Genomic DNA, 27965 nt, shown 5'->3' with positions numbered 1-27965 from the left:
CGTAGTGGTTAAGAATCCGACTGCCAATGCAGAGGACACGGGTTCGAGCCCCGGGAAGATCCCACGTGCCACGGAGCAAATAAGCCCGTGCACCACAACTACTGAGCCCGCGTGCCACAACTACTGAAGCCCACAAGCCTAGAGCCCATGCTCCGCAACGAGAGAAGCCACCGCAATGAGAAGCCCGCGCATCGCAACGAAGAGTAGCCCCCGCTCGCTGCAACTAGAGAAAGCCTGCACGTAGCAATGAAGACCCAACGCAGCCAAAAATAAAGAAATTAAAAAAAAAAAAGAAGCAGCAGCAAAGTAGGTTAAGTGTTGCATAGAATTAAGACATGTCTCCAGGGACTTCCCTCGTGGTCCAGTGGTAAAGAATCCGCCTTACAATGCAGGGGATGCTGGTTCGATCCCTGGTCAGGGAACTAAGATCCCACATGCCGCAGGGATAAGCCCATGCGCCACAACTGCTGAGCCCGCGTGCCACAAACTATAGAGCCCACGAGCTCTGGAACCTGCGCGTCACAACTACAGAGCCCATGCGCCCTGGAGCCTGCACACCACAGCTAGAGAAGAGAAAACCTGCCGCCACAACTACAGAGAAGCCCACGCGCTGCAACGAAAGACCCTGCGTGCCTCAATGAAGATCCCGCATGCTGCACCTAAGACTTGATGCAGCCAAAAGTCAATTTAATTAATTAATTCAAAAAGAAAAAGACATCTCTCCAGGAAAATCTCAAGATCCGCCTGTAAGGTTATACTTCAATATACCACCGCAGGTAAATTTCTAAAGTTTCTGATGGAAAATCTTCAGGGCCAGGGAAAAGAAAAACTGAATTCTATTTATCAGTTTCCTAAATAAACTAATAGGACAATAAAGATGAGTATATTCTCTGAAAACCTTCGCATTATGTAAGAAATGGGAATAATTTTCCCAGAGACCAGGTAATAGGAGAGATCATAGTAAGAAAGAAAAGGCATTGAGAGACAGAGCTCTACCAGAAATTTTTAGGAATCCGTATTACAAATGTATGAAGTACAGAGGTGAAATTCCAGGGCGTGACCCTCTGGAAAGGACACTATTCCCCTTTTTCATTCACACCGCTCTCTCAGCTTGGGACCTCTTACCCCTTCCCCATCTGCCTAGCAAACTTTCACACACCTTTCAAGACTCGACTGCTAAGACTTCTCTTAGACTCCTTTCACACAAGGTCGAATCCGGAATGCCTTGCTTTGTGCCCACTGTACACCATTTGTATGGTAACTTCTTTAACTGCTACAACTCTGAGACTCTGAGAGCAGAAACCATCCTCTCTGTGTACTTAGCACAGTGCCAGGTGCACAGCAGAAGGCAATGCTGACTGCATGAATGAGACAGCTGAGGACGCCTGGGAAGACTGGGACGCCCACAAGAACATAAAGTGACTGTGCAACTATCAATGCACTCAGTAAGGGGGGAAAGGAGAGAAGCCAAGAAGATTCCAGTGTATAGAAATAGACACACTGCTTAGAAAGCTAGGCCATCGTGTACATCATCATGTGGCTCACATCACTCTAAGAAGGAATTATACAGAATGATAATGAGTCCAATGGACTCAGATTTTCAAGACAGATTTCTTCTGGATGAAGAACAGAGGAGAAAATGGATTTACAAAGGAACTGTACTGTATAGCACAGGGAACTCTGCTCAATATTCGGTAATAACTGAAATGGGAAAAGAACTTGAAAAAGAATAGTTACATATATATGTATAATTGAATCACTTTGCTGTACACCTGAAACTAACACAACATTGTAAATCAACTATACTCCAATATAAAATAAAAATTTTTTAAAAATAAAAAATAAATTAGACCTGCAAACAAACTGGGATTACCAAAAAAAAAAAAAAAAAAAAATCCTACAGACAACAAAAGGAGGTCTTCGAATTGTTTGGATAGACATATCAATCTGATAGAGTTTTCTTACAATATACCACAAAAGTCTTTTCTGAGCCTATGCAACATTTTATCACCTACATGGACGTATAAAGAACATATTCATGGGCATCCCCAGTGGCGCAGTGGTTAAGAATCCACCTGCTAATGCAGGGGGACACGGGTTTGAGCCCTGGTCCGGGAAGATCCCACATGCTGCGGAGCAACTAAGCCTGTGCGCCACAACTACCGAGCCTGCGCTCTAGAGCCCACGAGCCACAACTACTGAGCCCACACTCTAGAGCCCGAGAGCCACAACTACTGGGCCCGCGTGCTGCAACTACTGAAGCCCGCACACCACAACTACTGAAGCCCGTGCGCCTAGAGCCCGTGCTCCACAACAAGAGAAGCCACCGCATTGAGAAGCCTGTGCACAGCAACAAAGAGTAGCCCCCGCTCGCCGCAACTAGAGAAAGCCCACGCACAGCGACAAAGACCCAACACAGCCAAAAATAAATAAATAAATTTACTTTTTTTAAAAAAAGAATATATTCATAAGGGTTGAAGGCATAAAACTGAAGGAGATAAACAGACTAAATAAATCAAGTTTCAAAAGATTCTTAAAGATTAGAGTCATTGGCTGAATTTAGCAAAGTAAAATGTAATAAAGAACAAACAATATTAACACCTATTAATATATGCATGGTATATAACACTTCATGGGTTCCAAGGTGCTTTTATACACATTACATCATTTCACAACCCCCCCAAAGTAACTATTATACCCTGTCTACAGATGAGGAAACTGAGGGTTAGTGAGTTTTCCCAATACCACATTTCAGGGAGGGCCAAGAACAGAACATTAATCACCTTCTAATCATCTCTCTTGCAACTAGATCCAAAATTCCAAAGAGTACAAGTATGGAGGAAAAATGAGTGTAGAAAAACAACTGCCATCAGAAAAATTAATCAGGGCAAGTAAGAATAATGGGAGGAACAGCAATATTTCACCGAGGAAAATAAGATTTGGGGGCTGTCAAATATAGGCTCCCAATAGCTAAAAAATCATCCTGCTGAAGGAGGATTACACTTGTTCAATACGGCCCAAGCTAATCTTAACAAGCAAATACGATAAGTAGCCAAATTATGGTTCAAGGAAAGAGGGTCAAAACTGTCCAAGCCATTCATGCATCTTAATTGGACATATCTGACCATAAGCTGAATAAATCCATTTGCCAGACTTTGTAGGAAATTTTCATCCAACGAACAGCTGGGCTTTATCAAATGAGACTCTACATCTGCATCAGACATTGTTTCAAAATATACAAATAAACTTCTAGAGGAAGGTGGTTCTAATTTCACAATTATAAAATTAGGAATGAATTTAAAGTAAAACACAGGAAAAATTCTTTCTCAATGAAGATAGATATGCAGGTACAGAGCAGGTTTTTTCTAGGCATTTTTATTATTCACAATTAAACAAAAGGAAACATATAAAGTATATAATAAGCACCCATGTACCAGCAAATTAAACAGAAGTAAATCTGCCTCCAGGTATTTTGAATATATTTCAAATATAAATATGTATCTATATGTTATGAAGTATGTTAAATTACACACAAACGCATTACCCATCGTAAGAATGAGAATTACCTGAACTACTTAAGATACTCATATATTCTTCCTTATCCCAACCCTCTTCCCTTCCCTACCTCCAGAAGAAATAACTTTGCTGAATTTTTATCCTAAATATTCCCTTGCCCTAAAACGAAAAGAATAATATATTCCACTGTGTGACTATACCACAACTTACTAACTCAATCATTCTGCCAATAAACATTTGCAAAGTATTTCCTCAGTTCTGTTTTGGTTTTTTCCTTAATCCAAACAAGGTTACTATGAGCATTCTTACATACATCCTGGAGTTCATCTACAGTATATGTATCTGGCAGGGTACCCTTATGTTTAGTAAGTGCTTTCCAAAATAGTTGTACCTATTTAAAAACCCAACAGCACTGTGTGAGAAATTCAGTTGCCACATTTACCAACACCTGATACTGTCAGACTTCTTAATTTTTGCGAACACAGCTTACAACGCTAAGTATAAAATGGTTTCTTAATCTGGTCTTCTTTTACATTCCACTGATTACAGTGAGGGTACATAACTTTTCATATTTATTTGCCATGTATATTTCCTCTTATATAAATTTTATTAACACATACACAGGTTGTACGAAAACATGCATCCTGACCTAAGATACGGGTGCATGCATAAACACCAAAGCAAGCGTTTATTTCTGCGAGGGAATGGAGGGGAATACTCTCAAGAAAAGATATGCCAAAGAACTTTGACTCTGTTTGAAATTTTACTTCCCAAGTTGAGTAATTACCATTACTTATTATGTTATTCTCTATGCTTTTTGAATCTCACAAATAATTAAATTATAAAATGTAAAAAGATAATACAAATGCATGGTCAACAAGCAAGCACCCAGCGGACTTCCCTGGCTGTCCAGTGGTTAAGACTATACTTTCCAATGCAGGAGGTACAGGTTCAATCCCTGGTCAGGAAGCTAAAATCCCACATGCCTCACAGCCAAAAAACCAAAACATCAAACAGAAGCAATACTGTAACAAATTCAATAAAGACTTTAAAAATGGTCCACATCCAAAAAAAAAAAAATCTTAAATAAAAAGGTACACTTTAAAAAAAAACAAACAAGCAAGCAGCCAGGACCATTCTTGAAAAAGTGTTCAAAGGAGTTCTTGGGGAACCAAGAATTAAATGAAATGTAAACCTTGGGAACAGGTAAGCCATGGTGCTACAAACAGTGGTAAACATTAAATTCACTTAAACACAGAAATAAAGGCTAAACAATATGAATCACGATTACAGAAAAGACTTTTTCCCCTTCGAAAAGCAACACAATGTAAATATGAAAAGCACTGTGGACTCAGCAAAAGACAACAAAGCTTACCAACAAAAATCAGGAAGGGGGATTCTAAACAAACTAAGTATTTTTCATAAAAAGCAGTCAAAGAAACAGAGGCAGATAAATGGAACAGACCAGAAACAGGCCCAGATTTAAACGACAATTTATTTTTGGCATTTCAAATCAGGAGGAAAAAGGTAGATTATTTAATAAATATTATAATGATGACTGGCCACATAGAAGAAGAAAAAGCTGAATCATTAAAGCCAATATATAAATTTTATAAAACAATTTTTAGGTATAAAGAAAAAAGAAACTTTAAATGTACCAGAAGAAAGCATGCGTGAATTACTTAATAACCTTAGTGGGCATAAGGACTTTCTGAGCATGACTGAAAATTGAGAGGACACAGAGGAAAGGACAACTAAATTTGACACATAAATTCTAAAACAAATACCATAAAGGAAGTAAAAAAGAAAATGACAAACAAGAAAATATATTTGTAAAACATGAGGAAAGAGGCCAATTCACTTACTAGGGAACCCCTATAAATCAATAAGGGAAAAAAATAAACCATCTAACAGAAAAATGTAGAAACGACATGAATATGTAGCTTCAAAACGAAGAAAACCCTATGAAAAAATGCTTAACATGCACTCAAATTTAAATAAATATTAAGCAAGAAAGTAGATATTTTTGGAACTTCCCTGGTGGCGCAGTGGTTAAGAATCCACCTGCCAATGCAGGGGACACGGGTTCGAGCCCTGTTCCGGGAAGATCCCACATGCCGCGGAGCAACTAAGCCTGTGTGCCACAACGACTGAGCCTGCGCTCTAGAGCCCGCAAGCCACAACTACTTAGCCTGTGCGCCTAGAGCCTGTGTTCCGCAACAAGAGAAGCCACTGCAATGAGAAGCCTGTGCACCGCAACGAAGAGTAGCCCCTGCTCGCTGCAACTAGAGAAAACCCACGCACAGCAACAAAGACCCAACGCAGCCATAAATAAATAAATAAATAAATAAATAAATAAATAAATAAATAAATAAATGGGGGCACGGAGAGAGAGGAAGAAAGGAAGGGAGGGAGGGAGGGAAGGAGGGAGGAAGGAAGGAAGGAAGGAAGAAAGAAGGTATTTTTAAATTATCTACCAGGTCACTGGAAATTTTTAAAGGTTTGGCAACAAATGTCTGATGAAGCTGTGCAGAAACTCATCTTAATATATAAAGGCACAAGTTTTTTAGAGAACTGGGCATCCATCAATTTTTTTAGATGCATACAATATCAATTCATGAATGAGGTATGTTTATGTCATTAACTGTTATGCTACTATAACAAATATATAAACAAGAAAAAACCCTATAAATATCTACTTATACAGCTATAGGACATCAGTTAATTATGGTGCAAGTAAGACACCGAAAACCAAGCAGACATTAAAAACAATGAGATAAAGCTACATATAAAAAGACACAAAAATACGTTTATTTTTAAACGAATAAAAAAGTATGATCCCACTTGTCTTTTTTTAAAAATGGTGTGTAACATACGTATGCCTATATATGCATAGATATTTTATAGAAGAGTATACAAATAATTATTAACAAGTTACATCTCTAAGGAGCTGCACTGAGAGGGTCAAAGGATGGGAAAAGATAAGTTCATTTCATATGCTTTTGTACTTTTGAATTTTTTTTTACCTTGAACATATATTACTTTCATAATTTAAAACTAGCTAATTTTTTAATCCACATTGTCATTTCTTAGTGTCTTTTCTTTAGTTGAGGTATAACTGACAGGTAACACTGTGTAGTTTCAGGTGTACAACATAATGATTCAGTATTTGTTTATACTGCAAAATATCACCACAAGTAAGTCTAGTTAACATCTGTTACCATATATACTTATGAAATTTCTTTTCCTGTGATGAGAACGTCTAAGATCTACTCTCTTAGCAACTTTCAAACATGCAGTACAGTACTGTTAACTATATTTAGTCACCATGCCATACGTAACATCACCAGGACTTAATTATTTTATAACTGCAAGTTTGCACCCTTTGACCCCCTTCTTAGTGCATTAAAATCTAGATTTTAAAACAGTTGAGCACATTTACCCAATATTTCAAATATTTCAAAACAAATATATTTCAAATATACTAGTGATTCTACATTCTGCATAAAAATTAGACAAAAAAAGTTTCAGAGGCTAAACTTTTACAATGATTGTACAACACTCTCCCCCAAAGTATACTTCAGAATTATTTTTTCTATTAAAAAAATAATTGTGGGCACACTAGAAGTGAGTAGCAAAGTTACAGCAACAATCTACAGTGGGAATAACCCAGGGATTTACAGCAAGCCAAAACATTAATACACATTGACCAAGAAAAAAAAAGAATACTCAAGTGTATAACACGTTTTGCAAAGCTCATGTGTTTCAAAGTTCCCAATTAAAAAGCAATATAGGGACTTCCCCGGTGGTCCACTGGGAATCTGCCTTCCAGTGCAGGGGACATGGGTTCGATCCCTGGTCGGGGGAATAAGATCCCACATGCCACGGGGCAACTAAGCCCACGTGCCTCAACTAGAGAGCCCGTGTGCTGCAAACTACAGAGCCCATGCGCTCTGGAGCCCATGCGCCACAACTAGGGAGAGAAAACCCACGTGCCACAACTAGAGAGAAGCCCGCGCGCTGCAACGAAAAGCTTGTGCGCCGCAACGAAAGATCCCATATGCTGCAACTAAGACCTGACGCAGTCAAAAACAAACGAACAAACAAAAAGCAATATAGGGGAAGTTTCTACAAGCTAAACACAGTCTAACCATATATCCAGCCATCATGCTCCTAGGTATTTACCCAAATGAGTTAAAAACTTGTGCCCACACAAAAACCTGTATGGGAATGTTTATAGCAGCTTTATTCATAATTGATAAAAATTGGAAGCAACCAAGATGTCCTTCTGCAGGTAATTACATAAACAAACTACAGTACATCAGACAGCAGAATATTATTCAGCGATAAAAAGAAGTGAGTTATTAAGCCATGAAATGAAATGGAGGAATTTTAAATGCATATAGTAAGTAAAAGAAACAAGTCCTGGAAAGGGTGCATACTGTATGATTCCAAATACATGACATTCTGGAAAAGGCAAAACTGTAAACAGTAAAAACATCCGTGGTAGCGAGCTGGGAGAGCGATGAATAGGTAGAACACAGAGATCTTTAGGCCAGTGAAGATACTCTGTATGACGCTGTAATGGTGGATTCATGTCATTATACATTCAGCAAAACCCACAGAACTGTACAAGACAAAGAGTGAAACCTACTGTAAGCTACAGGCTTTAGTTGATAATAATGTACCAATATCGGTTCATCAATTTTAACACATGTACCACACCAATGCAAGATGTTAATAACGGGAAACTGTGGGCAGGGAGTAAATGGGAAAATGCCCTAAAAATAAAGTCTGTTAATTTAACAACAACAACAAGAAGGCAATAGGGGGTATCTCAAAGGCATAGGGAAGGGAAGAGCCCAGCGGAAGGTGCTCGGCTGGGGGTTGTAGTTAAGGTGGGACAAAACCAGGTGACAAGCAAGGAGGAAGGGGGAAGGGCCGCACCACAGCAAACACAGCACTCGTGTGGCCAGGGAGGGGCTGCTGACCCCGTGCTCCTCTTGGGGAGCTCACAGCGAGCCATTTGTTTGTGTTCTCTGCACTCACGCATTCTCCAAGTCTTGGGAACTGGAACATTTCTCTCTCCCGGCTCAGAAATGATCGGTGGAAAAGGAACCAAAACAAGTACCTCATTATGTGTCAAGATTAATCTGGGAAAACTGTGGGCTGTTGACTGAACTGCTTCTCTTAATCGGCTGGTGCTCTAGCTTTAAAAGTTCCCAGGAGACAACCTGAAATCCAGAATCTTCTCAAAACAGAAAAGAGTGGGGGAAATTCTGAATACATCACCAAACAGTAAGAGCCTCAAGCCTTTGGAAAGAGCCCAAAGGCCAAAAGCAAGACCTGCAGAGCTCTGTCCACACTGGTGGGTAACCTGATGATTATCTAACAAATTCAGCATGTGTCTACCAGAGTTCCAGAAGAGTGAGAAACCTTGGGATTCGTCTGAGTTAGAACAATCTTTGATTACAGCTGAGTCACCTCTGTGTTCTTAATACAAGTAAGACCTGGGGTCTTTTCACTGTGTCTGTTCATGTGATAAGTGTCGCCCTCCAGTGTGAAATGGAAGGACGCCCTTGTTCTGTGGGGAAGACAACTGTGGAAGAAGGAGCTATGAGTACGGAGAGAGCCACCTAGAATGCCCCCTCCAAACCCGTCGGCAGAAGGCCTCTTCCTGGGGGCCTCTAACAGATCCTGAATGCTGCAGAAGCCCCAGAGGCTTGGGATCTGGGACCTTCCAGGAACTCAAGATCTCTCTTGCTGAGGTCCTTTCCATCACCACATGGACCAAAGTCTTCACCAAAGCCTTTGTGCTTCTCACCGTCTTCCTTACCAGGAAGCTCCACACGCCAGCCAACTATCTCACTGGCTCCCTGGCCAAGACCAATCTCTTGGCTTTCATCTTGGTCATAGCCATCTGCATCACATATACCATCACCCACACCTGGAACTTTGGCCAAATCCTATGTGACATCTGGCTGTCTTCTGGAATCACGTGCTGTGTGCATCTCTGCATCACTGCTGTGGACGTGTACTGGCCATCACCAACATCCTGTAGTACAATAAACGCCAGATATGCGGCCTCCACAGTCACCACTGTCTGGGCCATTTCATCTCCATCCTGTCGCTCTTCTCCCAGATCTCCTACATGATCTACTCCACAGATGGTGCCTTCTACATCCTGTCCGTGCGGCTCATCACCTTTCACACGGCCTCCGGAAGCCACCATATCACCACAGCCCAGCTCATCAGAGTTCACTCTGCTCCCTCAACCCCCAGTCTCGCACTCAGCCAGCTCCCCTCTGTCAACCACCTGAAAATCAAGCTTGCTCATAGAATCCTGGAGCAAGGGGATGTTTGCACCTCAAGAAAGGAAAGCCATAATAAAAATAACTATAGCTCTCTTGAGAACCTTTAACTGCCTCTAAACTTACTGTGTTTTCTGGTTTATTTTATGTGGATCCAAAAATTAAAGCTATTTCTATTTTATCAGCAAACAATGGTCCAGGAAACACATCACGAACGTTGAGTCTAATGATGTTAGTACAGCAACTTCTACAACAAAATAAGTAGGCAGAAAGCACTGAAGGCTCTAAGCACTGAAAATGACAGGTATAGAGGCATTATCTTAAAAGAAGCAATAATAATCTAAACCAGTTTTGAAAGTACCTGTGCTACCTATTTGATAACTGTTTTAAGACAAATCAAAGTCTATAACATGACAAATTAGTGAGGCAGCTAGTGTACTAAAAAGAGCACAATTACCGGCCCTCTAGAGCCTACTCCACTGGCCCTCCACGGCGAAAGGCAAAGAGACTAGACAAAGCATAATACACGTCATATTTGTATGATGTCCTGTAGTGTCAAAAAGCTTGAACACATACTACTAATTCTCCCAACAGGAAAGTTGTTGTCATGGGAAAAGCTGCATTTTGGAATAAGACCAACCTTGTGACAAAACCTGAAGCTACCACTTTTTTAGCTAAACAAATTTGTACAAATTTGAACCTCCCTTATGATGTAATATGTCTCGGACTTTGTTGGTTTGGGGCTTGTTTTTGTTTTGGGGGCGGGAAAGGGGAGCATGGGAGAATGGATACCAAGGTATAAAAGTGTTTTATTAGTGAGTACTGAAATAACTTAATGGATTGGGACTAACATTTTTCTATTTCCTTTAAGAAATGGGAGAAGATAGTTCAGAGTATATTTTGTGAAAATTTTGTTTTAGCTGTACCTCTAAGCATGTATACTATACGTTGACACAGATGAATGTAACATATATTTCTTATTATGTGTCATGGCCTAAAAATTTAGCCACTGATTATAACAGAGCAATCAAGATCTAAACTCCACGCCCAAAAAGTTGCAAGGATTAAACAACATTACAGATATAAAGTGGCTAACATAAGTGCTGCCACTCTATTTTTACAAACTATGATTATTCCAGGATAATGAGGCATTATTTCTAACTTCAAACCCCTGTTCACAGTTATTAAAAACTTTTTTTAATGTTTATCTAGTTAAAAATAAGACGTGCATTAGTTTGAAACAACCTTTGGGTTCTAACCAATGTACTTGTGACTTGGCAAAATCCACCAACATTACAAATGCATATCCTTTCACCCAGCAATTCTACTTTAAGTAATTTACCTAGAAATATACTTCACATATGAATAAACTAAATATGCACATTTTTAAAATGCAGCATCATTTTACATAACAGCAGAAACTTTAAGCAGACTGTCCATCAGTGGAAACCTTGTAATAAACCGTAGCACATCCACACAGGTGCTGCTGGTAACAATGAAGAAGCCCCGGAAGAAGTTTCAAAATATATTAATGGGAAAAAAGGAAAGGAAAGGAAAGGGAAATAAAGGAATGGTAACATTTGTGTTTAGAGAAACATTTTTGCTTTATATGGATTATGCATAAAATGTTTATGGAAGAACACACAAAGAGGTAAACAGAAAAAAAGAGAATACGTATTTGCCTGTGTATATGTAAACTGTGCCTGGAAGCGTATACAAGAAACGGGTAAGGGGAAGTGAGCAGTTGGGGGTAAGGTGAGAAGAACATATGTATAAAAATGTAAAGCAAAGTAGCATCCACTAACAAGATACTACAGTCACCCATCTAGAGTGATCAAATTTTTATGTTTACTCATTGAAAGCAAATGAAAACCAAATTAACAGAGGACAAATATTGAACATGGTCCTCTGTACACAAAAGAAAAGCTGAATTTGAGGTTTAGTGAAGAGAGTTTTATTCCTGGGCTATTGTTAGAGGTTAAAAATAAACTGGGACAATGTCAAATATTTCTGATCTATCCCCTCAGTGGAGAAGAACAATAAATACCAGTGTCTACTGTAACTATTATCTCAAAGGTACCCTTTAATTTAGCTAAAAGGGGGAGGGGAAGACAATTATTAGTACTTCCCTTATTTATTACAGTGTTAGCCTCTTTCCAGTTATGTTTAAGGTAAAATAGGAAAGAAAGTCTTCCTTTCCTTGACATATGTAGATTAGATGTCATTATAGTAGCATGTGTTTCTATTCAAAATTGCAGTCTTGCAAGAATCCCGGCCCACGTACTACACTAATTCATGGCCCTACAGTTGCCATACAAGACAGAAGATTAGGAGAGGTAGAAGAATGCCAATGCAAATACTCTGGCAATTTACAAGGCACTTTTCAGAGACAGTAGCACGGAAAATACTACTGAAGATACCAAACAGTGTTTACTTCGCAAGTTTAAAAACTGAATATACAGAACAGTTTTCACAATCTACCTCCTGCAGCAATGGTTTCAATTACGACCTGCAAAAATATAAACAGAGGAATGAGAGAGAAACTCTGATAGCACTTAGGTACAACTCAGTGGTAGGAATGAGGACGTGGGTCTGATGCGGGACCCTGGGCTCAGAACACCTGCACCTCACCTTCTTCTGAAGGACATTAACTTTCCGCTCCTTCACATCCAGCATGTCCTTGAGGTCATGGATCTCTCCAGCTTGTGGTCCCCTTCTCCTCAGCCATGTCCTGGATTTGTTTTGTCTTCTTATTCAGCATGGTTTCCTTCTCTTCCAAACGCAACCCCAGAGCATCCACCTAAGAATATAACATTTTTACAAATGATTAATTGAAAAGAAAGGAACGTAATTCCTTCCAAATAGATGTGTACAGTTGCCTAAATGATACTTTTAGAGTAAACTTTCATTAGAATCAAATAAAATACCACTCTAAATACAACTGTGACTATTTAGAAACGAAACCCTAAAATTTTGTGAGCACTTCCATGATAAAATAACATTTACATCCGTTAAGTTACGGTGTAATCAAAATAAACAGATCTGAATAAAGGGGACAAAATTGGAGAATTTATATAAAGGGGTTGAGTTGAGCTTTGCTACTTCTATAAAAGTGGTATAATCTATTATGTTTCTCAAATTTAGAATCATTTGGAGGATTTAAACAGAATGCCAGGCCAAGCCACCAGTTTCTAATTTGGCAGGGTTGGGGCTCAAGAATCAATATTTCTAACAAGTTCCCAAGTGATGCTACACTGCTTTAGAAAATCTAAAAGTAGAAAGGAAACCATAAGCGTCACCAAACATGACACTTGCTGTATCAGAGAATACAATCTAGCTGCAGCTGACAATCCCATAATGCACTTAGAGATCTGTAAGGCAAAGCAAGGTCTACTTTCTGATCTCAAGACTAGTCAGCTAAAGCTTGGTATCCAGGTACCTTTATCACCAAAGTTTCATACCATCCATTAGATATAACTTTAAAATAATTAGAAATCTAATATAAGTACTTATGTTTTCTTCCAATTTTGAGATACAACTGACATACGGCACTGTGTTAGTTGAAAGTGTACAGCATAATTATTTGACTTCCATGCGTCATGAAGTGATTATCACAGTAAGTTTTATGAACATCCATTGTCTCATACAGATACAAAATTAAAGAAATAGAAAACAACCTTTTCCTCATGACGAGAACTCTTAGGATTTTCTCCCTTAAGGACTTTCACATATAACACACAGCCGTGCTGATTATCTTTATCCTGTTGTGCACCGCACCCCAGTACTTATTTACCTGATATCTGGACGTTTGTACCTTTTGACTGTCTTCATCCAATCTCCCCTCCCCTGATTCCTCACCTCTGGTAACCACATATCTGGTCTCTTGTTCTGTTTGTTTTTCAAGTATAACTGACCTACAGCCCTATGTTACTTCCTGAAACACAGCAGTGTAAGTTGATTTTACTATACATTTCAAAAAGTCTATTACAATACGTCACCACACAATAATATTCCATAGTTACTGACTGTATTCCCCACACTGTACATTTCATCCCCTTGACTCATTTACTTTTGTAACTGGAAGTTTGTCCCTCTTAATCTCCCTCACCTACTTCTTTTCTCTCCCCATCCTCCTCTCCTCTGGCAACTACCTGTTTGTTCTCTATATCTATAATTCTGTTTCAGTTTTGCTATGTTTGTTCATTGGCTTTTTAAGATCCCACATAGACGCGAAATCACACAGTATTTGGCTTTCTCTGTCTGGCTTACTTCACTTATTAGCATAATGTCCTCAAGGCCCATCCATGTTGTCACAAACAGTAGGATTTCCTTCTTTCTCATGGCTGAATAATAATATACACATACACAGACAACATCTTCTTTATCCATTCATCCACTGATGGACACTTAGGTTGCTTCCATATCTTGGTTCATTAATGCTGTAATGAACATAGGGGTGTATGGATCTCTTATAATTAGTGTTTTTGTTTTCTTCAGATAAATACCCCAGAGTGAACTGCTGGATCATACAGCAGTTCTACTTTTAATTTTTTGAGGAATCTCCATACTGTTTTCCATAGTGGCTGCACCAACTTACATTCCTACCAACAGTGCACAAGGATTCCCTTTTCTCCACAGACCACAGACTCACCAGCTCTTGTTATTTGCTGGCTTTTGGATAATAGCCACTCTGACAGGTGTGAGGTGATATCTCATTGTAGTTTTGATTTGCATTTCCCTGATGATTAGTGATGTTGAGCATCTTTTCACGTGCCTGGTGGCCATCTGTATGTCTTCTTTGGAAAAATGTCTACTCAGATCCTCTGCCCATTTTTTAATCAAGTTTTTTTTTTTTTTTGATGTTGAATTATATGAGTTCTTTGTATATTTTGGACCCCTTATTGAATATATTATCTGCAAATATCTTCTCCAATTCAGTAGGTGGTCTTTTTGTTTTGTTAATAGTTTCCTTTGCTGTGCAAAAACTATGTAGTTTGATGTGGTCCCACTTGTTTAGTTTTGCCTGTTTCCCTTGCCTGAGGAGACATATCCAAAAAAAATTACTAAGACCGATATTGAAGAGGGTACTGCCTATGTTTTCTTCTAGAAGTTTTATGGTTTCAGGTCTCACATTTAAGTCTTTAATCCATTTTGGTTCTTTGGTTATTTTCTTAAATTAATTTATTTATTTTTGACTGCGTTGGGTCTTTGTTGCTGCACGCGGGCTTTCTCTAGTTGCGGCGAGCGGGGTCTACTCTTTGTTGTGGTGCGCGGGATTCTCATTGTGGCAGCTTCTCTTGTTGTGGAGCACGCGCTCTAGGCACACGGGCTTCAGCAGTTGTGGCACGCGGGCTCTAGAGCGCAGGCTCAGTAGTTGTGGCACACAGGCTGAGTTGCTCCGTGGCATGTGGATCTTCCTGGACCAGGGCTCAAACCTGTGTCCCCTGCATTGGCAGGAGGATTCTTAACCACTGTGCCACTAAGGACGTCCTTTTAATCCATTTTGAACTTGTTTTTGTGCATGGTGTGAGAGAGCAGTCCAGTTTCATTATTTTTCATGTAGCTGCCCAGTTTTCCCAACACCGTTTGTTGAAGAAGCTGTCTTTCCCTCACTGTATGTTCTTGGCCCTTTGTCATAGATTAATTGCCCATATAAATGTGGATGCATTTCTGGGCTCTCTATTATGCGCCATTGATCCATGTATCCATTTTTGTGCCAGTACCACACTGTTTTGAATACTGTAGCTTTATAATATAGTTTGAAATCAGGGAGCATGATACCTCCAGCTTTGTTCTTCTTTCTCAAGACTGTTTTGGCTATTTAGGGTCTTTTGTGTTTCCATACAAACTTTAGAATTATTCTAGTTCTATGAAGAATGCCATTGGCATTTTGTACTTATTTTAGAATCTATTCACAGCAAATTTCATTAAACATACTCACACACCAAATTCTTTTGTTTTTTTGCTTTCCCACTAAGGATTTATAATTCAGCAAATAGTTACACATTTGATTACAGAAAAACAGGGAGGTGGGTTTCTTTCTGTTCAACAAAAATGTAACATGAGTCACACATGCAAGCCACTTCTGAAATTTTTAATTTTCTAGCAGCCACATTAAAAAGTGATAAAGGAACAGGTAAAATTAATTTTAATAATATATTTTATTTAATCTAATATATATACACATTATTGTCATTTCAAACCTGTAGTCTATATAAAAAAACTATTAACAAGCTATTTTACGTTTCTGTTTTGTACTAAGTCTTCAAAGCCCAATGCATATTGTAATTGACACGTATGTCACATCTCAATTTGGACTTGCCATGTTTCAAGTGCTCAATAGCCACATGTGGCTGGTGGCTACACACTGACAGTGCACATCTAAGATAACAAGTATGTTTCTACAGAACATCTTTAATCTTGAACTTGTCCTATATTATTTTCCCTGTCTGAATGTAGAATAACCCACAAAGAAAAAATAGGTCGGACTTCCCTGGTGGCGCAGTGGTTAAGAATCCGCCTGCCAATGCAGGGGACACGGGTTCGAGCCCTGGTCCAGGAAATTCCCACATGCCGCGGAGCAACTAAGCCCGTGCGCCACAACTACTGAGCCTGCGCTCTAGAGCCCGCAAGCCACAGCTACTGAGCCCGTGTGCCACAACTACTGAAGCCTGTGTGCCTAGAGCCCGTGCTCTGCAACGAGAAGCCACTGCAATGAGAAACCTAATTTTTTTTAAAAATAGGTACTATGGGTAATGACTCACAGAGAGAATACCAAAACATCAGGAAATATTATTATTACCTTATATCACAACTATATTATTACATCAATAACATATTGAAACTATATTATATCAAAACAATAAGGTATCTGAGAACCAGTACTGTATGTTTAGTGGCACTTACTGCTCAATAAGTATTGTGGAAAATTTCCTAGGAGACCAGTCTCATTTGAGACTGATATACATAAGCCATCATGTACTTACAAATTATGTTGGACCACGCTGGAGAGGAAAAACATGTAAATAAACAACATTCCACTCTGCTAAACTCTATTTCTCTCAACCACTTCAATGCCACCAGTCTCACCAAGCCAGAAATAGGGGAAGCCGTCTTTTCAGGTCCCATTTATAATTCGTCAGCACAAGTTCCACTGCCCCCTCAATAAACAATCTTGCACCTGGAATTTTCCTCTATTCTACTTTAATTAATGATACAGGGTAAACCTTATTACATTCTGGAAAGGTCCACCTAAGAACTTTCAAACTCTGAAAATCTTATTTCTGAAACATGGTTCTTTCCTTTCTTCTACGCCTACTAAATCTACTCTTTGTCCATAGTATAACCTCTGACCTATCCCTAACTTTTTGTTATTCACCTCCATTCTGGTTTTATTTGTTTTTCTCCCAGCCTGAGCAATCATTTCAAATACAGCCTCACATCATCTTTTTTTTTCCAGTCATGTTTATTTTTTACAAACCTTTACTTCTGTATTAAACAGTTTTCTCCATTCTACCCTCAGACTTATGAACCTTCCTGCACATGGTCATGTATATGCTTGCCAAGCACATACACAGTATATCAAAAGTCCTCGGAATTCTATTCTCAAGCATCGTATTTTCTTCCCTTGTATTTTCCCTGTGGAAAATTTCAATTTCCCATGGTAACCGGCAAAACCGGTACTTTGAGAAGAAAGCAGACCCAAGATCTCAAAGCTAAAAAGAAGTGATGGAGCATGGATTTAAGATTAAATGGTCTGTCTTCAGATCCTAAGCTCTTAACCACTAATTCTGTAAGATTTCATATATGTAAAATTCTAGAAAATGCAAACTAATTACAGTAACAGAAAGCAGACCGAGGGTTGCCTGGATATGAGGGAGGAAGTTGGGAGGAGAGAAGAATATCAGGGAGAGGCAGAAGAAAGGGGTTACAAAGAGGTACAAGAAAACCTTGGGGACAGGTGTTCTTTATCTTGACCGTGCCATTGGTTTCAGAGGTGTATGTGCCGAAACTTACCAAACTGTACATTTTGAATATATGCAGTTTATTTGATGGCAATAAATTTGATTTTTTTAAGTAAGCAAAATTAGAAAGCATGGTATTAGAACAGGAATAAACCAACAGACGTTTGCCACAGAAATGCAAGCCCAGACACACACACTCACACCATTTAGTGACCCATACACATATAAACAGAGGTGACACTGTAATCAGTGAGGAAAGCACAGAGTATCTGATAAACTGTTTTTAGACAACTGGCTACCCATACTGAGGGAGGGGGGAAGAACCCTGACTCATATCATACACAAAAATGAATTCTAGATGAATTAAAGCTTTATATATAGAAAGCAAATCTTTAAAACTTTTAGAAAGAAAGATACTGTTTAAGTATCTTTTAAGACAGGGCAGCATGGAAGGATGTTTTTTTTTTAAAGACCCAGAAAGGATACATCGTAAAGAAGAAATACTGGTAAAGCCAACTACCTTAAAATTCAAAACTCCTACACGTCATTTACCATATTAAAATGTTTTAGTATTTTACCTATATTTTAAGTGCCTGAAATAGTTCTTAGTAAACATACTACTAAGGAAAATAGAGGCATATTTATACTAATTTTTTTTTTTAATTTATTTTATTTTGTTTATTTTTATTTTTGGCTGTGTTGGGTCTTCGCTGCTGTGCACGGGCTTTCTCTAGTTACAGCGAGCAGGGGCTACTCTTCATCGCAGTGTGTGGGCTTTTCATTGTAGTGGCTTCTCTTGTGGCAGAGCATGGGCTCCAGGCGCACGGGATTCAGCAGTTTTGGCACGCAGGCTCAGTAGCTGTGGCTCGTGAGCTCCAGAGCGCAGGCTCAGCAGTTGTGGCGCACAGACTTTGTTGCTCCACGGCATGTGGGATCTTCCTGGACCAGGGATCGAACCCGTGTCCCCTGTATTGGCAGGCGGATTCTTAACCACTGCGCCACCAGGGAAGTCCCTACACTAGCTTTTTAAAATGTTGATATTTTGTGAACTGGTCAAAATAAATATGATGCAATACTGAACTTCAAGTTTCAAAATGTATGACCATTTACAATCACTCCAAAAAAATTAAATACCTAGGTCTAAATCTAACAAAACATGTATAGGCTCTGTATGCTGAAAATTACAAACGGCTAATGAAAGCAACTGAAGAAGATCTAAATGAGTTCTTCCCATGAATAGTATATGAAATGGAAACTTGACATGTGTAAAGATAGCCAATCTACTTAAATTTTTCCTCAAAGATGAGGAAAAAGAAAAGATTACTCAGCAGTGACCAAAAAAAAAAAAAAAAGTGTTTTACTGACAAACAGTAGAACTACAATAAGCCAAGCCCAGCGAATCCAAAAGATGTTACGTTACAAATTTCCAGTTTTGGTGCCTGAATTCAGCACTAGAGAGTTCAGAGCAAGAACTAAAATCCAATGCAGAACAAAGATGGAATACATGATCACCACTGAGTTCTCCAATGGTCCTTTCTAAAGTGCAAGGTGACAAAATTCCTTAAGTTACCCCCAGTTTTCCTTCATCTACCTATTAAAATCAGAAACACTCCACTATGCAAAGAAGGAAAAAAGGTCCAGAAGGGAAATGTCAGAACAGACTGAATAATTATTCAATAGGGAGAAAAGAACTGCCACCACAGAGCGAAGATTCTTGTGAATAGGAAATTCAACGACCAGGCTGTCGAGATGCCAGAAGAACTCACTGACCCTTATCCACCTGGCGTTTGTTGAGGCTCAGCTCCAGCCGGCCTACGTGGCTACTAGTTCCATCTGACAGCATGAGATGTGGCTCCTATTAGTGAACCCATTACAGGGCATCCATCAGTCAGGGCGAGTCAAGAGGGAGCTCCTTGAACCCTCTGACCCGCTGCACAGTTAAAGAGGTCAAAGTCTTAGAAAGTACACATGCCAGAAATCTAAAAATAAATAAATCTCATGCCAAGTCATTTCTACCTAATTCCTACATTCTAGTTTGTATTCTGTATACTATATATTCCACTTCTAATATGTATTCTATATATCCCAATAACCACAAGCAAAAGAACAAAGCAACTCACCTTAAAAACATTTTACCCAATACCCTTGAAATACACTATTAAATTCTTATTGCAGAAGTCAAAAGCCCAGACATTTAAACCTGTAGATAAGCTTGAACTGCCTTGTCTCTCAGTTCTTCTCAGCATTAATTTCAGAAAAATGAAAGGCTTTCCATCTGTGGGTCAGGAATCAGAACACAGCAGGAAAACGTCCCTCATCACTTCTAAGTGTTTCTCATTCTGATGGGACCAATGTCTCAGGATAATAACTGTGAGGCCTCATATTGCTGCTTCTTTACCAAAAGTACCCAGATGCCCCAGCTGCACTTTTACGTTAGATCCCTGACTCTGCTAAGTGACCTGGAAATGGGCCTGCACGAACCACCACTCATAAATACCCGCATGCCGATTTGAGGGAATGTCAGGTATGAGACCCACAAGAATTGGTGACCGAAAAAGGTAAAGAATGAAAACTCCTGTTATAAACATACAAACCTTTGGTGTTACTGCAGTGGGAAATGCAGGTTTTGATATTAAAAATATTTCGTATCACAAATATTAGCCACAGAAACTACCCAAGCCCACAGTCTAATTACTAAGTGATCTTTTCAATTCAAATCACCTGTGTACACTTTTTCTTGATCTGCTTTTTCATGCAATGCAGAATTTAAATGGGCTAGTCTGGAGAGCTGAGATAAAAATAACCACAAAAACCACTTTGCTACTACTAGATTAATTGCTCTGAATTCTACACTGATCTTCTGGTTTGGTGTGAACTAAATTCAGAGTATAATTTTGCGTGAGGTCCGTATTTTGCAAACCACAAAAAACATATTCAGGAAAACCCCTCACAGACTAGCAGGACACACAGTCATCACCCTAACACCATTCTTGGCAGGAGGAATAAGACCTTTTTTATTCACATCAACTGAGCTGGAGGAACAGCATCTAACCAGCTTGCCAAGCATCAAGGTCTGTGGCAAACAGGTTAGGCCAACTTCAACAAAATCAGAAGGTTTTTCCTCCACAAGACTTTCTCTACCAAAGGACATGAACAGAAAAATGGCTACCTTGCTGTTTGGCCTTTTACTTCTGACCACAAAAGTATTAATTATCTCAACCCATCTTAACCTTCTTTTGTTTTACATCAATAAACAGATCTACCTAAGAGCACATTAGCACTAGTAACTGCATGCCAGTAACAATGGCATGTTTCCTATAATTCCTCTTTTGCAATTATATGACTCACTGCCTTTCTAACTCTCTGACCACACCTTTTCAGTTTTCTTCACTGGATCCGCTGTCATTTCCCCCTCTTTACATCTCACTCGATACAACCTTCCTCTGGAGAAACCAATTCATCCCTAAGGCTTTAGCCACTACCCCCATAATGACAGCTTCCTAATATTTATTCCTAGCCTATTCCTAGCCCCAACCAGTTCTAAAAACCTGAGATTCTAACAAAAGTTTCTGCTTTCACTGAATATTTAGTTTAGAATGAGCTTTTTTGGTTTTAATCTTTTCTTTGAAAGGACCTTTAAAGATCACCTAATGTGGTCACACATAAATGTAAGTTAAATCTGAGTACTGTCTACTATATTATTTTCTGCATTTTTCCTGTATTTCATAAATTTTTTTTTTAATTTATGTATTTATTTATTTGGCTGTGTTGGGTCTTTGTTGTTGCACGTGGGCTTTTTTTTAGTTGCGGCAAGCGGGGGCTACTCTTAGTTGCGGTACGCGGGCTTCTCATTGCGGTGGATTCTCTTGTTGCGGAGCACGGGCTCTAGGCGCGTGGGCTTCAGTAGTTGTGGCACATGGGCTCAGTAGCTGTGGCTCACGGGCTCTAGAGCGCAGGCTCAGTAGTTGTGGCGCACGGGCTTAGTTGCTCTGCGGCATGTGGGATCTTCCTGGACCAGGGCTCGAACCCGTATCCCCTGCTTTGGCAGGCGGATTCTTAACCACTGCGCCACCAGGGAAGTCCCCATAAACTTTTAAAAAGGTAAATAATCTAAACTACTCCTAATTTTAAAGCTGAGGAAATCAAAGCCGAAACTAAGTGACTTGCCGAAGATCACTAAGTATAATTTCCTATCACCACATCTCCCACTGTTCCTATCACCACATCTCCCACTGTTCCCATCTAGAAAGGAGGATGACTGAAGGGCGTTGGGTCATGAGGCTGAGAGTGTACACAAGCAGACCTTTTTAAAAGGCTATTTCAACTGCACTGAGTTCTGTCTGACATCCCAACAACAGGTTGAAGAGCTCAGAGAAACTTGCAAAAGGCCACAGGCAGAGATGTGTCATTCAACAGTGCACAGTTTATCTGTACAAAGGTGGGGAGAGGGCTACAAAGTTATCATCTAAAAAAACCAGTGGTGATATTTTAAACCCACTGATATTTAATATTCACCTCCAAATTCAGATGAGAACTTCATAATTTAAAAAATCTATTCTAGCCACATTAAACATCTATTCTAACCTTAGGAAGTTGGTATTATTATTCTTCTCAGTGACAGACGAGAAAATGGAGGATTACAGAGGTAAGATAACTCATCCAAGGTCACATAACTAATAAATGTAGAAGGCTATTTCAAGCCTAGGTCTGACTCCAAAGCCCATGCTTTGACCACAGTGCTACTAAATCCAGACCACCTCTGTGAAGGTCAACCAATTAAAGGAGATGTTCATAAAACTGGAGCAATTCCATAGATACTATACACTGTACACTGCCCAACACAAAAGGACCTCATTCCATGGACCCTGAACAGGAAAAACACCAGGTCTTTTCCCACATCCCGTTTTTCCTTCAAGAATTTTAAAATTTAAAAAAAAAACAAAACCAAAAAACTCCTGAATCCATGTTCTTTTTCATTATGTGCTTAATTTTGTGATTTGAGAGCTGGATGAAAGTCTAGGGTAGCTTCAGAGAGGAGGATGAGATCGATAAAGAGCAATTATAGTGGGCCTCCCTGGTGGCGCAGTGGTTAAGAATCCTCCTGCCAATGCAGGAGACACAGGAGCGAGCCCTGGTCTGGGAAGATCCCACATGCCGCGGAGCAACTAAGCCCGTGCGCCACCACAACTACTGAGCCTGGGCTCTAGAGCCTGCGAGCCACAACTAATGAGCCCGTGTACCACAACTGCTGAAGCCTGCAAGCCTAGAGCCTGTGCTCTGCAACAAGAGAAGCCACCGCAATGAGAAGCCTGTGCACCACAACAAAGAGTAGCCCTTGCTCGCCGCCAACTAGAGAAAGCCCGCGCGCAGCAACGAAGACCTAATGCAGCCAAAAATAAATAAATAAAATTATTTTTTTAAAAAAGAGCAATTATAGGAACAGAAAGATAGCAATTATAGAAATAGGTGAGAACTTTCAAAGAGCTGGTTCAAACTGTCTTTTATGGGATCCAACAGGAGAAAGCTGCTTTGGAAAAAGTGAGCCTTGTCAAGTGTCACCAGAGTAATTTAAGAAAAAATAGCAAATCCTGATAAACAGGCATATAACATTCATATAATCACCCCAAATTCAAAAGGAAGTTAGCTTTTCTACTGTTATCTTTTAGAATGAGACCCTTATATTTGAGCAGTAGTCCTAATAACTTACAGGGGTAATTGCTGAAACTCAGTTAGTCCTAAAAACAAATATAAAAACCATCCAAGAATGACCACAAATACAGTCTTTGTTCTCTATGGTACAAGAAACCAATCACAAGCCCATCTGTGTGAGACCTAGCTAATAAGAACACTATTTCAGAGGGGGGTACAAAGAGAAGGATGGGTTGCCAAGGGGAAGAAGTCATCTATTAGACTGTGACAAGCTTTTAAGTGTTTGCATTATCATTAACCAACTGCCTGGTTCCCTGGTTCCCACACCTGCCACCTCCATCCAAAACTATCACAGCAGCACTTGCCAACAGGCTCAGCTCCAAAACACTGGCGCCCTCTTCTGACCCTTTTGTAGTACTGCATTCATACCAGGCACTGATGTGAAAATCTCTAATAAAGCCACAAATTAATAAATTTGCAGGTAACATTTTTCAGATAATTCTGTATTTGCAATTCCCTGAATAAACCTTAATTTAGCTTGATAAAAATGTTAAATAGCAGACCTTCTACATAAAATTTATGCCAATGAAAAGAAAAGCAACAATGTTCTCTTACCGTTTTAACAGTTTACATATATTAGCTGATAGTATTACAAGAATTAGAAGGATGCCAATAACTGACAGACAAAGACCTTACTATGTGCCAGGCACTAGGAGTGAATAAATTAGTTTAATGCTAACAACCTAATGAGGCAGGAACTCCTCTTCATCTTACAGGTGTAAAACGAGGCACAATGAACTTAAGTAATGTGCCCAGGACCCTGCACCTGGTAGCAAGTGGTAAAACTGAAGTTCACACTCAGTAACTGTGACTCCAGAGCCAGAGCCTTATCTACCCCAAAATATCCCTCTGAGGTATCATGATAAAATGAAACGTGATCAAAATAGAAAAAGTATAAGTTGTAAGGAAAATTATAAATACATCATCCAAATCTCTCATTTTCAACAAAATCCCTAACTGTAAAAAAATAAAATACTACATGAAACATTTTGGTCATTTTCCCATTCCCCCTCGCTTGAAGATTCTGAACTTCTGGGTCTAAGATGTTTTTATGCCTTCTTTTTACTACCCATTCCTTTCTTCATTACACTATGCCTTTATTTATCTATTACCTTGTTCTTGAAAAGAAAAGAAAAAATTAATCCATACTATACGCTTTATTTTTCTTCTATAGAGCAGAACTGCTTACCTATTCCTACCTAAATTCTCTATTTCATTGAGATCTTTAGAAAATATTTTCCTTAAGACAGTAAATCCAAATAGCATCATCAATTCCTTCTCATTGCAAATATGAGAGATTCTCATCTGCCTGGAATTATTTAGTGTGTTCCTACCTCTAATCAAGGCTGGCAGACTAGATAATCTTCTAATATTTCTAAAAATGCTAACTTTATTTTCAAACAGGACATGAAGGCACATGTCTAATAATCTGCAGTTCAAAACAAGATTTATCTCAAACATTTCTAGATTCCACAGTTTGCCTACTTAAAGCTATTCATAATACCAAAAATTAAGGACACTTAATAACCCAACACAGGCTGACCAAGCTCACTCCCATTCATGACTGAAAGATTTACCACGGGTGAAAACAAATGCTTTTACAACTATCGTTTCATTTCATAACATTAGTTTAAAGTCTACTTAGAAGCACAGACTTAGTCAAAGTCTGAAGTATCAAAAATATATATTAACTGCACCGGTTTAATTTGTTAGATACAAGAACAATAGAAACAAGATGGTTATAGTTTAGTACTATAACTGACCACATCGCTAAAGAATCCATCGTAACATTATTCATAGCTCCCGTATCTCAACACAACAAGAAGTGCACAGGTAACACACAAGAAAAGGTGCCAAGGAATGGGCTCCGTGCAAATCCCACAACTCCTTTTACCTCGTTCTGCAGGATGGCAGCCCTCGAGGCTCCTTAGCAGTCAAGGACTCCTTCAGCACTTCAATGTGCTGCTTGCTGTCTGAGAACTGGTTGGTGAGTGTTTCTAGCTTTGTCTGTAGGGCTAGTAGTTCTGTGTCCTTTCTGGACAGCTCCTGCTTCACCTGACCAATCTAGAGAAGAAGAAAAAGCAGTGTAAGGAAAAAAGAAATAAAACCACCACCTCTGATCTGGATCTTTGACAGATCCACGTCAAGATATACAGCATTAACTTTATGACAGGACACAATTCATCTTTTTGCACCATCTAATCTTAGCTGACCACCCCCCCCAAAAAAACAAAGCTTATTCAACTAATAGCAAAATTTCCAGTTTTCATTTATTGTCTCCCCTAAACTTTTGAAATCCATTAGAAAAGGAATGGAAGAAGAAAAATCCCAATTCACTTAGATGACTATGAGACAGCAGTAAGCATCTGAACACGACTAAAGCAGTTTTCATCTTATTAAGTCATAAGAAACTTCAAATCATACAGCAGGACTAGTGTAGATGGAATACAGAAAGAAAAAAGAAACTTCCTACTATTGCTATTTAAACTCAAAAGCTGCACATTTATTTTTTCATTGTTGTTTTTTTCATTCTCAAATGAAAGTGTACATAAAGTCCTTCTTAAAAAGCCACTTTAGTGTTATAAGGCATTATAAACATGTGCTTTCTAAAAATTATATAATTTTGAGGAGTTAGGGGTACTGACCTAAAAGAAAGATTCCACCTACAAAGTTATATTACCTACAACATGTCATATCAACTAAATGGATAAAAGTATATAACCTAAATAAAGAACGCATAAAATCTCATTCTCTAAGAATCTACATGTGTAATCAAATTTGAATTACTCTGACAGAGTAATCCATACATCAACAGGTGCCACTCACTCCCCCAGAAATTTTTCTCATCTTAACTTAGAAAACATTTAACATCAAACATCTCCTTTACATTTCTACCGTGTTTCTAAGAATTTTTACTCTTTTATTCTAAATGTAAGCCAAGGGCTTCCCTGGTGGCGCAGTGGTTGAGAATCCGCCTGCTAATGCAGGGGACACGGGTTCGAGCCCTGGTCTGGGAAGATCCCACATGCCACGGAGCGGCTGGGCCCGTGAGCCACAACTGCTGAGCCTGCGCGTCTGGAGCCTGTGCCCCGCGACGGGAGGGGCCGCGATAGTGAAAGGCCCGCGCACCGCGATGAAGAGCGGTCCCCGCACCGCGATGAAGAGTGGCCCCCACTTGCCTCAACTGGAGAAAGCCCTCGCATGAACCGAAGACCCAACACAGCCAAAAATAAAATTAAAATAAATAAATAAAGTAGCTATAAATGTAAGCCAAATTAACAGAAATCATATCTGTTTTTACATTGTATCTACTGCCTAAGCAAGGTAGCTATGCACTAAAATATAGACTCTTGGAAGTATAAATTTCACAAGAAGTCAGTAATCTCAGTACCACTGATGAAACAAAAAATACTTTTTAAAAAGCTGAATGTATCTAAAGTATTTTGACTGAAATAATCTTAGGCATAAGGGACAAAGTTTTTGAGAACAATTTCCCATGAGAGAGTATGAAATAAATTTTACTGTAATTAAAATTACTTTTAAGGAGGACTAAAAATAAACTTATAATTTACTGTTCTGTTTCATCAGGAAGACAAGCATTTTTCTCATATGCATGAAATCTCTACTTACAAATAGAATATTCATTCATTCAACAAACATTTCTGTGTGCTCACTGTATGCAAAATACTCGCAGCTGCTAAGGACATCACTGGAAGATAGCTGTAAACAGCAGCTACTTCCATCCTGTAACACAGATACGTACCCAGGAGCTGCCACATACTGTAATGGTGTAGCATCTTTCATGACATCCCTTTACCAACATCCCACCCCTAACAAACAGAATGCACTAAAAACGCACTTGTGGTATGAATGAATAGTCAGGAGAAACGTTCAAAATGTTCTCACCTCATCAGCTAAAGAACTATGGCTTAAAGATTACTCAAATTTCCAGCTACCTCTAGACCATGTGATCAAAAATAAATATAAAATCTCAGTTTCCTCATCATCTGCATTACTAAATAATCCTCAAATAATGCTATACTGACCATAAAGACTGAGAAAAAGAAGAAAATATCCTAAATAGAAGAGTTTAGAAGCACAAATTTTCCTTAAAAGTTAGGAGCATAAGGCTTTTGCAGTCAATCCCATGTGAGAACGAACGAGTGTGTCTTCTTGGGTAACTACCTCTCTAAGCCTTGGTTTCCTAATCAGTAAGATGGAGAAAGCAAACCAGTGCCACTGTACTGCGTACAGATTAAACCAAAAAAATGTAGAGAATGTTTAGCCTGTTGTTCGACACAAAAAGAAATTAATAATACTAGCTGAGGAAAAAAAAGTTATAGATCAACTTCTCCTCTAGACAATACATGGTTACAACAAACCAAATTGGACCCTTTTAGACAAAATATCTCACTTTTCTATCTATACTATAAAGTGGTCCATAAATAGCAAACACACTAAATTA

At 39.1% G+C, this 27965-nt stretch overlaps 1 pseudogene; it reads right to left on the bottom strand.

Moving 5' to 3' along the window:
- The window catches only part of LOC132362771 (ELKS/Rab6-interacting/CAST family member 1-like), a 163659-nt pseudogene that overhangs the window by 41399 nt on the left and 94295 nt on the right, over window positions 1–27965 (bottom strand).

The sequence above is a fragment of the Balaenoptera ricei genome, chromosome 3 (assembly GCF_028023285.1).
Source record: "Balaenoptera ricei isolate mBalRic1 chromosome 3, mBalRic1.hap2, whole genome shotgun sequence".
In the NCBI taxonomy this organism is placed as follows: Eukaryota; Metazoa; Chordata; class Mammalia; order Artiodactyla; family Balaenopteridae; genus Balaenoptera; species Balaenoptera ricei.
The sequence above is the reverse complement of the archived record's forward strand: the minus strand, read 5'-3'. Positions and strand labels throughout refer to the sequence as shown.